The sequence below is a fragment of the Biomphalaria glabrata genome, chromosome 6 (assembly GCF_947242115.1).
Source record: "Biomphalaria glabrata chromosome 6, xgBioGlab47.1, whole genome shotgun sequence".
NCBI classification, from domain to species: domain Eukaryota; kingdom Metazoa; phylum Mollusca; class Gastropoda; family Planorbidae; genus Biomphalaria; species Biomphalaria glabrata.
In genome coordinates, this window is record NC_074716.1 from 6,125,001 (window position 1) to 6,140,148 (window position 15,148).

Genomic DNA, 15,148 nt, shown 5'->3' on the forward strand with positions numbered 1-15,148 from the left:
ATACTGTGTTCCGCGAAACCCTGGTGTTCCACGAGGCCTGGATACGAGTTCCACGATCTAATGGGATAATTAACTAGTATGCTACCGAGTGAATTAACCTCTCTAAAAAAAAAATAAGCAATGTATTTCAGTGAATAATCAGAATGTGCGAAATGTCCCGTTGAGGAAAAAAGTGTGGGAAACACTGATTAGTCGTAATTCATTAATTTTTTTTTTTTCATATTGAAAAATGGACTCTGATAACGGGAGATAAGCTTTGCCTAAAGCGCATTCCGACAAACAAGCACAGAAGAAATAGAGGTATGCACTGCACTATTCAATCTCAGACATTTCTAACATAATAATAATAATCTTTATTGTCCGTATGGAAATTTGTCTTACAATTTGTGCATTACACCAAACAAAAAAAACATTATAACTATAAGAAACCAAAATGTACATTCACAACAATTACAGTCATAATTCACATGTGACAAAGTTTATATCAAATTGTTCCTATGCAATGATTTAATTGCCAGAGGAACAAAAGAGTGTTTGTGTCTGTTTGTCTTTGCGATCGGTGTCTTGTATCTCTTTTGTGATGGAAAAATCACAAAATCCTGACACAAAGGGTGATTCTTTATGTCGAGGATCTTGTTAGCTTTTTTATAGATGTTTGTCTCAAACATCTACCCTATAGCTTAACTAATATTCCACCAGGTTTCTAGGTCAAGATAGTGATTTTGCAATAGGCTCCCATTTTACGAAAAAAAAAATACTTGGCATCCCCCTCCCTCCAAATATTTTTAACTGGTGGTTTTGGAGAGTGCTTTAATAAAAAAGAATTAACATACACGCAATGTTCACGTTGTATTCCTCAATCAAACGCAAGTTATGAGTGTTCGTAAAAGTTGCTTTTTTATATAAAGTTCCCCAATAGACCATGCAGTCTATAAAGCAGGTGAGGTCAACGTCTGTGGCACATTGTTAGCTAATGAGGCCAGCCACAACGACCAACTAAAATCACGTACACATTAGAGCTGGGAGGACTCAGGGGTGCTCTAAAGATCCCGAAATTAAAAAATTCCTAGTCTTCACCAGGATTTGAACCTGGGAACCTCCGGTTCGGAAGCCAAGCGCTTTACCACTCAGGCATCGCGCCTCTCACTTCGCAAATAAAGTTTCATAAATAAATTGTAAGTGTTTTTGTATATTAGATACAATGTTTATGGAGATAGCATTGTTAATGTGACCAGATATTTGGGAAGAGAAAGGGGGACACATGTCAATGAATGGACGTAAAAAGAACAGGCTTAGGTTGTTTTTTTTCCCAGCAATATTTCAACAATTTAGACGTTAGTACAATACATCACAATGTAGACACACAATGTACACTCACACAATGTACACACACAATGTACACACACAATGTACACACACAATGTACACACACACAATGTACACACACAATGTACACACACAAAATGTACACACACAGTGTACACACACACAATGTACACACACACAATGTACACACACAGTGTACACACACACAATGTACACACACAATGTACACACACAGTGTACACACACACAATGTACACACACAGTGTACACACACACAATGTACACACACAGTGTACACACACACAATGTACACACCCAGTGTACACACACAATGTACACACACAGTGTACACACACACAATGTACACACACAATGTACACACACAATGTACACACACAATGTACACACACACAATGTACACACACAATGTACACACACAATGTATACACACAATGTACGCTCAACGAATGTCTGCAAAGACTATAATTTTAATAATAGCTGACACAATTTAAGCAAAATTAATGTGGGCATAGACTATAATTTAAATAATGGCTGGCACGATTTACGCACAATTAATGTCTGCATAGACTATAAGTTTAATAATTGCTGACACAATGTACTCTCAATAAAGGCCTACATAGACTACAGTATAAATAATTGCTGACTTTCTGAAAAGTTTTTTAACATTGTTCCTCTTTCATTGAGATCAATCTGAAAGCATTAACCTGTTGTAAAGACCACTTCTCTATCTGAAATGCCCGGTACTCTGCAAAATTTCCTTCGAAGTCTACGATTGTCGCTGCTACATCACTTTTTCTAATCAACTTGCATCATCTAATTCTAAATAATAAGTCGCATGTGATTTTGGTTGAGAAATAACTTTTTCTAAGTGTCGTACTTCTTTTCGTGCATTTCTGAACCAATTTGTCAACGGCAAAAAATTCTTCAAGACCACTGACATTCTGTCCCTCAATGAACTCATTACTCATGCACACTTCAAATATCAACATTATATATCCACTCTTCAAATATCCACATTATATATCCACTCTTCAAATATCCACATTATATATCCACTCTTCAAATATCCACATTATATATCCACTCTTCAAATATGCACATTATATATCCACTCTTTAAATATCCACATTATATATCCACTCTTCAAATATCCACATTATATATCCACTCTTCAAATATCCACATTACATATCCACTCTTCAAATATCCACATTACACATCCACTCTTCAAATATCCACATTATATATCCACTCTTCAAATATCCACATTATATATCCACTCTTCAAATATCCACATTACACATCCACTCTTGAAATATCCACATTATATATCCACTCTTGAAATATCCACTCTTCAAATATCCACATTATATATCCACTCTTCAAATATCCACATTATACATCCACTCTTCAAATATTCACATTACACATCCACTCTTCAAATATCCACATTATATATCCACTTTTCAAATATCCACATTATATATCCACTCTTCAAATATCCACTCTTCAAATATCCACTCTTCAAATATCCACATTACACATTCACTCTTCAAATATCCACATTATATATCCACTTTTCAAATATCCACATTACACATCCACTCTTCAAATATCCACATTACACATCCACTCTATAAATATCCACATTATATATCCACTCTTTAAATATCCACATTATACATCCACTCTTCAAATACTCATATCTTTAAACATAAGCATCTCAATACCCTATAGCATGGGCGTAGCCAGGATTTTTTTTCGGGGAGGGGGGGGGGGTTTTGGGGGGGTGAATTTTTTTCTCACCCCCCCGGACCCCCCCCCCCCTGCGAAATAAAAAATTATATCTATTTATGTGTGTGTGTGCGTACAAAATCTTTATTACATTCTGACCCTTCATTCTTTCGGAAGACGTTTATTGTGCCCTAGAATAGGTTCTTCCATGAGTTAGTGGAAAAATTGTAGATTCTGCGCCATTACTAGCAAAGGGGTCTGGGGGAGCGCTAGGAGCTCCCCCAGCGCGGGGCGTAGCCCCGCCGCCAAGCACTATTTCTGATATCGAAAACCAACAAAATGCATATTCTGAGGTATCTACAGTGCATTTTCCTGCTATTAAAAGTTCTATTTCAAAAACCTAATGTGTTATTCTTACTGACTTAGACCCTCCCTCGTCGTTCGGCGCATTTGCCATCAAGCTGTTTTCATAAAATTGTAGACTCCCCGCCATTACTAGCAAGGGGGTCTGGGGGAGCGCTAGGAGCTCCCCATCGCGGGGCGAAGCCCCGCCGCCAAGCACTATTTCTTATATTGAAAACCAACAAAATGCATATTCTGAGGTATCTACAGTGCATTTTCCTTCTATTAAAAAGTTTTATTTCAAAAACCTAATGTGATATTCTTACTGACTTAGACCCTCCTACGCCGTTCGGAGCATTTGACGTCAAGCTGTTTCCATAAAAATCTGTCACTGGTAATGTCTGAAGCCTCTTCCCACCTACTATGAGGACTCCATGAATGAGTGGCGTCAAGTTGTACTAGGATATCATTGCAACTCTTCTTATGCTTAATTCATTTTGTCGGAGAACATGTCCCGCAAACCCCATGCGTCGTTCTCTCACAATCTTACTAAGGGGTCGACTCCCAGTTCGGCATAGGATTTCCTTGATTTAGACCCGATCTCTATAACTGACTCCTAAAATCTGTGTTAGCCATTTTTGTTGAGCTACATTTAGTGTTTTTCGATTTCGGTAGATGACTATTCACTGCAGTTTATTAATGGAGCCCTGCCACTGGTAAAAATGTGTAACCTCTCTTGAATACGCTCTTGGAATTAAGTGATTGTAGTTTGCTTTAGATTTTATATCAAAAAGAGAAGTTTTAACGTCAAAATCTTCTGTTGGGGGTTTTCCACCTCAAAATGCTCTGTAGGGGGATCTTAAACTCAAAACCATCTGAAGGGGTTTTAAACTTAAAAAAAAAGCCATCTGTAGAAGAAGGGTTTAAACTCAAAACCCCCGATTGGCTTGGCTACGCTCAAATAATTTTAGTTTTTAATTTGCTTTTTTTTTTATATTGAAGATGTATTTTTAGCACCAAACCCCTCTGAATGGGGGTTTAAACTCAAAACCCCTTTCGACAACGTTCATAGCATTTTGAGTGCGTAATTTGCTTTTTTTTCTTACACTGAAGATGTATTTAAATTTATCCTCAAACCCCACTGGAGGGGAGTTTAAACTCAAAACCCCTTTGACTACACTCATAACATTTTTAGTGTATAATTTGCTTTGTTTTTATTATTAAAGAGGTATTTTTTACCTTCAAAACCCGCTGAAGTGGGGTTTAAACTCAAAACTGAGTCAAAACAATTTAGCCACGCTCATAACATTTTGATTGAGTAATTAGCTGCTTTTTTTTTTTATTAAAGAGGGGGTTTATCGTAAATTTTAGACGGGGTTTTAAAATCAAAATCTTCCTTAACTGTGCTCTTGGAATTAGGGGATTTTCGTTTGCATTTTTTTTTTTGTTTTGTTTTATAGAAGAGGGGAGTTAACTGCAAAAACCCCTGGTAGGGAATTTTAAACTCAAAACCCCTAGTAGGTTTTTTTTTAACTCGAACCCCTCTGGTAGGGGTTTTAAACTCGAACCCCCCCCCGGTAGGGGTTTTTAAACTCGAACCCCCTGGTAGGGGGTTTTAAACTGAAAACCCCTTTGGTTGTGCTGGGGCAAGTGATGGTTTAGTATTAAAATCTCACTTAAAATAAACAAAATCAAAGCAAAAAATCAGTCACTAAATTCCGACTCCCCCCCTTCGGGGGGGGGGGGGGATTTTATTTCAGGGGGGGGTTTGAACCCCAACCCCCCCCCCTGGCTACGCCCATGCCCTATAGCTTAACTAATATTCCACCAGGTTTCTAGGTCAAGATAGTGATTTATCTTTTTTGTTACATTTTTATCGGGATTTCCTTTTTTTAATGTCTTTATTATCGGAAATTTCCGAAATGACTTGTCCATAGGTAAGAGTAGGCCTATGTATCTCAAGGCTAGGTGAAATCTAGGTTATGTAGTCTAGATCTACTTTAAAATACATTTTTATTGTTATAAAATTATATTTGCTCTCAATTTAGATTATATATGACAATGATGAAGATCTAACGCTTATACATTAAAAATAAACTGACGTTTCATTTACTTTTTATTAAAATTTCTTAGATTTTGTTGGACTAACTGAGGTAGGCCATAGATTTCTAGACTCTACTAAGAATGAATGTGGTACAGTGTACACCTAAGCCTCTTTATAAATATAAAATTAGTGGGTATTTTTTTATCCACGGATTTTCATAATAAGGCAAAACATCATATAATTTCATTAAGTTTGCAGAATCATATGCCTTTTTATTTATTTTTATTGTATTTGCTTTTTAATATTGATTGGTTGGGGTTCGAGTAAGGTTAATATCTATTCTAGTTCTTACGTTATTATAAAGTCATAGATCACAGTGACTCAGTCATAGTTTTACTTGTTTCATTCATTGACTAGACATTGGTCAATCTATGAATTTATATGCGACAGAATTTTTACAGGAAAACAAGAAACATGAACTCAAAGAGCTGAAAGACATTAATGCTGAAGTCTGGCTACGTTGACAATTAGCTTTAAATATACGTTTACATTTAGTTTGTGATTGTTTTGCTTATTACGAATAACATTAAGTCAAATAATATTCGAGGCCAAGAAAATCTGGTATCAGGCTACTTCTTTTTTAACTATTATGTAAATGTAAGCAGGGCCGGCCCTAACAATTGCGGGGCCCTATTGCGCGAGGGTTCCCGTCTCGTTAGGGATAAAGATAATAGGTGAAAATTAAGATTTCGTTTTAAAACATAAATTCGTCTTTACGTAAGATTCATTTTTCTCTAAGTTTTAAAATCACGATAAAATTAACTTTACTTTACGAGCCTTGCGTGTAGCGAAGTCATACAGTAGGCTATATATCATTTTTTAAAAATAGCAAAAAATTACCAAACTTTTCAATCTGTCTTGGTGTATTTTTGACCTCAAGTAATTCTTGATTAGTTTGAGACCTGAGAAGCTTCTTTCACCAGATGCTACTGTTACGGGTATTGCATAATGCCCTTTTTTTTTGTTTTTCATCGCGAGTAGGAGTGGATTATTCCATATCGAGTGACAATAATAAAAATATTAAAAAATAAAATAACAATAGTACTTGTTTTCCAAGAGATTTTAATGATCTCAATAGATTTCCAGGAAAATTAGCAGGCGCAGGAACCATGTTTTAAGCTATTATGGTTTAATTTAATCATTTACACCTAGAATTAGCGCGGGGCCTATGAAAGTGCGGGGGCCCACTGCGGACGCATAGGTTGCAGTGGCGAAAGGCCGGCCCTGAATGTAAGGACATTTATTTATTAATCTTATTTAACATTAAAGGACATTTAATTATTAATCTTATTTAACATTAAAGTGTGTATGTTTACTTAAAGCAGAAATGTAATTCAATATTGTTTTTAAATATAATCCTATCATTATGGTTTCAGTTTCTTCTATTAGATTAAGTCTTCATTTTTTAAGTTCTACTCCTTATTAAAAGGATAATTCAATTTATTATGTAGCCAGAGTTTGATCTTAGTTATCTAGCAACACTTTGGTAAGTTAACAAGCAAGTGCAGCTCTCACTAGGCTCTCTCTATATACATTGATTAACCTAATCAACGTTAGTCATTCAAGTAGACTGGAAAAATATTCTAATCAGAATGACCAATAATCTTTAGAAATTAACACTCTGAACTCTTTCAAATCAATACTCTAAAAAAATAATATCACTTTTAAATGTATTGCAGGAATTCTTACCATTACGAAATACACAGGATCTTCAAAAAACGACCTTTTTATTAGCCTCCCCCCAAAAAAAGTATGTATATTAAGTATCAAATTAAAAGTGATGATAAACTTTTTAGATTATTGTTATCGGTTACGTAGATTCTGGGGCGGATCCAGATTCTTCTGTAGAGTGTTCTTTTTGTATTCATTACCCTTAGGTAAATTGATTTACACAATAAGGGGGCTTAATTGTCTTTAGTAATCGTGATAAAGTGATGGAAAGTGTTTAATTAACGTCTTTGAAACCTGTAGGTATGTATTTCTTTCTTTGAATTGCACTGTTCCGTTGTATGCAAATGTGAACATGTGCTTGTTGGTTAGGGTAGGGCAGGGGTTCTCAATCTGTGGTTCGCGACCCCCTTGGGGGTCGATTGACGATTCGCCAGGGGACGCCAAAAATGGATTGTTTTGTCTATTCTTCTATTGCTATGTGTGTTTGCGGGGGTGGGGAAGTCGCGGCAGAGTGGGGGATTGTAAAAAGGGGTCGCCGAGCATAAAAGGTTGAGAACCGCTGGGGTAGGGGAAGAGAAGGATTGTTGGGCTTTTTCCCCTGAAATGTGTTAAAATTTCTTTAACTCTTTCTCTCCTTAATTATTTACCACACTCTGGTGGAATCAACGTTGGTATCGTCTGTTAGGTGAGAAAGAGTTAAATATGTTTAAATATGTATTATTATTGTAAAAAATATTTTAAAACACGAAAGATTATTCGCCACTTAATGATAATTCTTTTTAAATTTGTTGACCTCTTTATTGGGCTTTTTTTTTTTTTTTGCTTTTATTTTAAAAAGGTACACTTGAAATAGTTACAATTTAAAATATACTAACTACGTCGTGATGAAATATGGAAATGACCACATTGCAAACATAATCATCTTAGCATTGGCGAGTTTAATTTTTTTTCGTGATTTCTCGGGCCATATAGAAATACACACACATAAAGACATTTACACTCTGCATTTCTGTATAAATATTTGTTATCAACTCTGTGAATTTTTTTTTTATTTTAATGTTCGAAATTTGGCCAAAATGTAATTAAAAAACCATCTAACGTTCAAAGTGAAATACAAGTGTCTTGATGATACACAATTCTTTCTCGATCTATCTAAAAAGAGTGGGAAGGGGGTCGCTCACAACTTACGTACTCTTTGTTTCTATACTGTCGCCATAATCCTTTGGCTCAGCTCGGAGAAAGGGGATGGGGGGATTTCCAGATGGAAACATGTCTAATTAGCCCATGAACCCCCCCCCCTTTTTTTTTTTCCATTTAACAAATTATTTTTTTTGGTTTCTATATTTGTCGCTGAATTGGTCAAATGATGAAATAAATCTAAAAATAGGTGATAAATATCAATGTATCAATAGCTATGTACTTAATAAGTCATGAACATCAAATGTCAAAATTTCGCGATAAAGAAGATGCAGTTATAAACTGTTGGGCGAAAGCACTTTCCAGAGAAACGTTGGCTCTTCATTTCCGTAATCCGACAATGCCTTGAGTTTTAGATGATTGGCTAGCTCATGGATAGCAATAGACTGGTCCCAGTGAGATAGAGAAGAGGGGAGATAAACATATGTGTTTTAAAAGAAAAAAAAACATTATTGATGATAGTACAATTGGACGCAAATAAAAATAACTAACATTTCTTATCAAAGGTTATGACATTCGAGGTACTCTACGTTGCTATCTAATACTTTTTTAATAAAAAAAAATATAGATACGACAATATATATAGTGTTACGATCTCTCCTACTCAGGCCTTCTATAAACACTGCTACACAACACAACACATCAAGAACTTGACAACAAGGCTCCAAATAATCTGGTACTTTAATAAGGGTCAAATCAAACAGCCAATACGACACAATTGGCAACACAATCAACTACTACAACGTTAGACCGTATATCACTGTACTAAACTCATAAACTGTCTCTTCCTGGACTCGTACGTTTCACTGGAGGACTGCACCAGGACCGACTTCATGGCTGACTAACAGTCCCGGTCTCCACGCTCTCCGGTCTTGAACTGCCGCTTTCCTACACACTTTGTCTCTGGTCTGCCAGGCTTATGATCAGATGACCATAACACGGGCGCTATTCACGTGCAAAGTTCATGCCAGTACTGTCCCTTGCCTTTCAATATAGCACGCTAAACTGTATTACTGGCCTGTGTCACATATGTCAGCTGGTCACACACAGTTAACCCTTTTGCGTCGCGAATAGGGTTATAACAATATATATATATGGATTGATGACTTTTATGCTATTGTGTCCTTGAAGTGCATAACTTGTTGATATCAGGCACGATATTGGTAAGCTAAATTTTAATATCCGGTGTGGTGTCAAGCCTGTTTCTATTTTGACTTTGTTTCAACATAAAATCTTGCTTCGCACAAACAGGTTACAGGAAACAAAATCAACGAGCTATTCGAAAAAAAAAATCATTGAATGGTTAATCATTTATTGCATAAACTCTATTTATAATCTTGTTTCTATTGATACATTTCGTTGTAGGTCTAGCAACTATGTAACATTTCATCAATGGACAGCGTAGACAGGATTCCAATTCCCATCGGGTCTCAGATAGGTAAGCTTTAGGGGTAGATATGCTCATGTATTGAAACTTTTTTGGTAGAGCGAATGGATCTGACAGACATCGAGCAATGATATCTATTCAAGCAATAATTTATTCAAAGCATTCCATTCCCGACACAAGGCCAGATTGCAATAGTAGTGGAATGACAGTAACAAAATAGTTAATATTATCTTATTGGCCATTACATTAACCTTTATTTCCGTTATTATTTTCTACGTTCCCATTGAATTATTTATTTTACTCATTAGTTCTCCGCCACCCTTTTATGTTTAAACTTTAGTCCCTTTTTTGTGTTTGGTATCAGGAAACGTTATATTAGGTATATAATTATAGAAGAATGCATGCTCTGTTTATTATATAACAGAAATTAAAGTTTATAAAACGAAAATTCAATTTAATTTAGTGGGGTCAAATTAACGTTGGTATCGTCAGTTAGGAGAGAAAGAGTGAATTCTCTGTTAGTCTGTAGACTTTTTAAAGGTTATCAAGTCATAATACAAATAAGTTCTAGTGAATTCTCTGTTAGTCTGTAGACTTTTTATAGGTTATCAAGTCATAATACAAATAAGTTCTATCTCTTGCAGGTGCTGCAACACTTGATATATATGGTAATAATCTTGTAAGCAACCGTCCAGACAAAAACGACGCCCCAAGGACGCTTCACGACAGTCTAGAAGTCCTTATTACCACCGAAGATCCAAATGAAAATGGAGCTAATGACTGTTTTCATGTCCACACAGACGCCACGGTCTCACAAAACGTGCTCAAAGAATCCACGGCTACTCTGAACCACCCGTACCTCTGGAGCAAGAACTTGAAGCAACACGCTGTGGCTTTAAAAAGACTAGAAAATGGCGGAGTAAACACGAAGTTCTGCTCCACTCTGTTTTTCTTAACTCGATCAACGAATTTTCTTGAGACTGATGCCACGAAAGGCTTTGTTTACATCTTCCCAAGAACTGCTCTTTGCGTTAAACTCAAAATCAGCAGTATAACCCAGTGTCCCAATGCTGACATCAGTGGTTATACATATATGTTGACCTGTGAAAATGTGTCTTTAGACATATTTCCTTCTTTGCAAAAAGTGTTTAGACAAATTAAAGCTAATGAAGCTATGAACGTCTAATGCTGAGCAGCAGCAATATCTTAACTTAGGGGTGGCCAACCTATGACACATGCGCCAAAAAGTGGCGCATTGCGTAAATACAAATTAACTAAAGTAAACTAAGCCTTCAATAACTGGAAGAGTTTACTAAAACTGTAATCTTGCTTATGCCTGTCAGATACTGATGCCAGTAAGCATTTTCATTCATGAACAGAAATTAACCCTTAATACTACAGATCTGGTGTGAGCATAACAAATTGAAAAATATATTGCCTGTGTGTTTATACATTTATTAAAATTTAAAACTTCTACATAATAATGATATAAAAAATTATAAATGCAAGCTAAAAATGTTAACGAGGACAAACACTTAAGTTTTTTTTCTTTTTAACCCTGCTTCTACTGTACACAAATGTGTATAATAAATGTGTACCCAAATGTGTATAACAAACTAAATATGTACAAATTACCATACTTTCAAGGAATGAAGCTAAAATTTTATATGGCGCATCTAAATCAGAAATGTAACTATTTGGCGCATGGAACCAAAAGGTTGGTCACTCCTGTCTTAAGTCAATCTCAGGGATTACTAAGCAAAAACAACTACAAATATTTTGACTACTGTAATGACCCAATAGCAAGACGCTTAGAAGTTGGGGTCAATCAGGGATTTCCTTAGTGACGCGACTGTACATTAAAAACTTAGAACGGAAATAGCTTAGAGACAGATTAACGGACCAGAGACCCGCTTCAGTAGTGCTTAGGAAAGGACGAATTGTTTTTTTCTAGATCTGGCAGTGGACTGTGACATTCTTATCTAAATAATTTATTATATTAATTCACAAGGCATCTTATTGTTTTATTTCTGGTGAGTTTGTTGTTCTATATGCTCTGAGATGAACCATAGTCGTTCTACGACTGAAGGATGCCAATAATGATGATGATGAACGAAGTTAATTAGAATTCGTGACTTTCAACCATATCAGGCCTCAGCAGACTCACAACATTCTCAACAGAAGTGATTATCTCCCAACACAACGTGGTCTTGTGGTGTGCGCTCCGCAAAGTCGTTTCGATGGTCCCGAGTTCAAATCCTGCCCACGGCCAACCATTCCGTTCTGTAGGAGGATAGGGGTAGGTGTAAACCTTAAATTGTGCAGTAAGAAAACACAAACAAATGTTAGCTACGAAGAGATTGTGTCCACACAATTCTGGCGTAATCTAGCAAAAATATATACATCCATTTCTACATTTGGGGGAGGCGCGGTGGCTGAGAGGTAAGCGCTTGGCTTCTGAACTGGGGACCCGGGTTTGAATCCTGGTGAAGACTGACATTTTTAATTTCGGGATCTTTGGCCGCCTCTGAGTCCACCCAGCTCTAATGAGTACCTGACATTAATTGGGGGAAAATAAGGGCGGTTGGTCGTTGTGCTGGCCACATGACACTCTCGTTAACTGTAGGTCACAGAAACAGATGACGTCATCTGCCTTCACAGGTCTGAAAGGGGAACTCTACATACTGGGCTTAATCCTAACACGGTTTCTCTGGCCTTCGTTCTTTGATGGCAGTTTCTAGACTGATCACTAGTCTTTTTTTTTTCATTTGAAGATGCATCTGTTACAAACTTTGTTTTTCAGTAACGCTTGAAAGTATTCTGTTTTTTTTTTATTTAAATCTAGATCATGTTAATTTTCAAAATATATCCTAGGCCATCGCTGGGCTTACGTATAAGCTACCCTAGTATAGCTTAGGGCCCCACGGTTTAATGCTTACAAAATCAGTCTCAGTGAGCTATTCACACACACACACACACACAGAGGAGAGAGAGAGAGATGGAATCCACTTAACCCCTAGCTTAGTTTAGCTCAGGAACGCACTATAGAAGAAAGACTTTGAACGCGACATTTTCTAGTGACGACATAGGAATTGAGTTAGAGAATATTATTGTAGACTTTTAGGTCAGTTACTGCTAGGCTCTAGTTCTTATGACTGACTCGACTGTGGCCCATTCTGTATTAAAGGTTTTTTTTTATTATTTTTTCATCTCGAGTGAACTTAGTTACTGTGCATTGATCCTGTTGGTTATTGTTAAATTATCCCGTGACGTGGTCTATGTGTGTAGTCATAGAGCTCGCTTCAGTAATACAAGATACGCAAGCTCTAGGATTATCAGGGTCCTGTAAACGTACATCAAGTACAACTTTATTAATACATTCGTTACAATATGTTTTTTTCAATCGATGAGATGGATGCTATGTACATTAATGAGAATGTTTAATCAATCTTCTTTGTCCTTGATCTCATAAAAGCACAACTAAGGGCGGACTGGCTATATTGGCATTTGGGCGAATGCCCGGTGGGCCGTTACTCAAATGGGCCTAAAGGGCCTCATGAATGCCACTGTGGCACGCATTGACTTGTTAAAGATTTTATAATAATCTAATATATAAGGGGCTCTATGAGCGTTATGCTAAAAACATCTATACTACAGTGTAATACTAAATTAATCTAACACATTTTTTAAAATAATGTTATAGCCTACATCCGTAGACAGTGCTAATAGTAGGCTTCATCCTTTTAGGGCCTACAGACATAGCGATTAAAAAGTAACATAAGGCCTATATTTATTATAAAGATATAGAGCATTCATACAGTTTTCGATACATTATTATAAAATAACATTATAATTTTGAGAACAGATAGGCCTATAATTAAAGGCCCATCATATGATAGACAATTTATGGGCTGTACTGTATAGAAATGCCTGAGCCTATTTTGATATCCAGTCCGCCCCTGAGCACAACTCTCTTTTCCCTGACCTCATTTCCCTGACATCGATTCCATGACCTCGTTTCCCTGACATCGTTTCCATGACCTTGTTTTCTTGACATCGTTTCCATGACCTCGTTTCCATGACATCGTTTCCATGACCTCGTTTCCCTGACATCGTTTCCATGACCTCGTTTTCTTGACATCGTTTCCATGACCTCGTTTCCTTGACATCGTTTCCATGACCTCGTTTCCCTGACAACGTTTCCATGACCTCGTTTCCTTGACCTCATTATCCTGACCTCGCATCCTGACCAAGTTTCTCTGACCTAGTTTCCCTGACTATTGATGTCTACAAGATCTAATTGGGTCGTATTCCTCTAATGATCTTAGTAAATATCCGCTTTATGATATTGTAATCACGTACATTTTGTAATATAATGTTTTTATTGTAATTGAAAAAAAAAAACATATTTAAAAACAGAACTATTGCATTTACAATGCATGTACTTTTAACATATGTTGTTTTGATTAAAGACTTATTATCAATACAAGGTTTTCATCATCGTCTCATAAAGCACGACACATTAATATGTATTTATTTCTACGCTATTTTGTCGGGGTACCGACCCATTCACCTGGGAGACAGAAGCGCGTGTGAAAAATGGCACCCTAATTGCAGACGACATGAGAACCGCGCTGGCATAAGAAGAGCGTCAGAAAAAAAAAATAAGGTCAAAGACACAATCTCCAGCTGAAATTGCTTGCCTGGAGGGCTTACATGGGTCTCAGCTGCCACTTGAGGAGGCACACGACGACAGTGCAAAGCCCTCAGCCCTCTTGGATAACAAATTATCAACACTTTTTTTTGCATAAAGTTATTTTAATTCACAAGTGAATGATCTCTAACCTTGCTCCATTAGTGTTTCCATATATGAATATGGATGGCTGCATGGTCGTGCGGTTTGCGCGCTGGACTGTAGTCGGATTTATCGACGGTCGAGGGTTTTAACCCTGCCCGCTCCCATTTTACAAAACAAACAAACATGAAATATTCTGTTGTATGTGTTATTTGAATTCTCAAATCTTGATATTTCTTTTTCTTTTTAATATTGGACCAAAGCTGACTTTAAAAACACTAAGGAATATAAAAAAAAATATTTTTCTATTCATACTTCATAACATAGACTCTATTGCCATATTTGACTATTCTGTTTTAAAAACTGTCATGTCTTCGCCGGGGCGATACAGTGGAAAAGATTATCATATAAGAGTCCTGTCTTTTTTTTAAAATAATTATTACAAATAATTGCATTTGGCATTGATGAATATTGGTTGGGTAGACTCGATATAAAAATTTAATTTATAGCATACATAACTTATATTAGTGACAGATTTTTGTTATATATCTAATTTTGCAACTATAATACA

The 15,148-nt window shown here is 36.4% G+C and overlaps 1 long non-coding RNA gene across 4 annotated transcripts in view; it reads left to right on the top strand.

Annotated features, from left to right (window-relative positions):
- Positions 1 to 14,571, top strand: part of LOC106050227 (uncharacterized) — a 27,408-nt gene extending 12,837 nt beyond the window's left edge. Inside the window, exons 1-4 of one of the 4 annotated variants that reach the window (XR_008778349.1) lie at positions 5,383 to 5,576; positions 7,207 to 7,277; positions 9,761 to 9,833; positions 10,427 to 14,570. This is a non-coding gene — a long non-coding RNA (uncharacterized LOC106050227). Of the gene's footprint in view, positions 1 to 5,382; positions 5,577 to 6,913; positions 7,014 to 7,206; positions 7,278 to 9,760; positions 9,834 to 10,426 lie in introns of those variants that run through there. The other 3 variants (XR_008778351.1, XR_008778353.1, XR_008778350.1) reach the window with 3 other exon arrangements.
- The last annotated feature ends 577 nt before the right edge of the window (positions 14,572 to 15,148 follow it).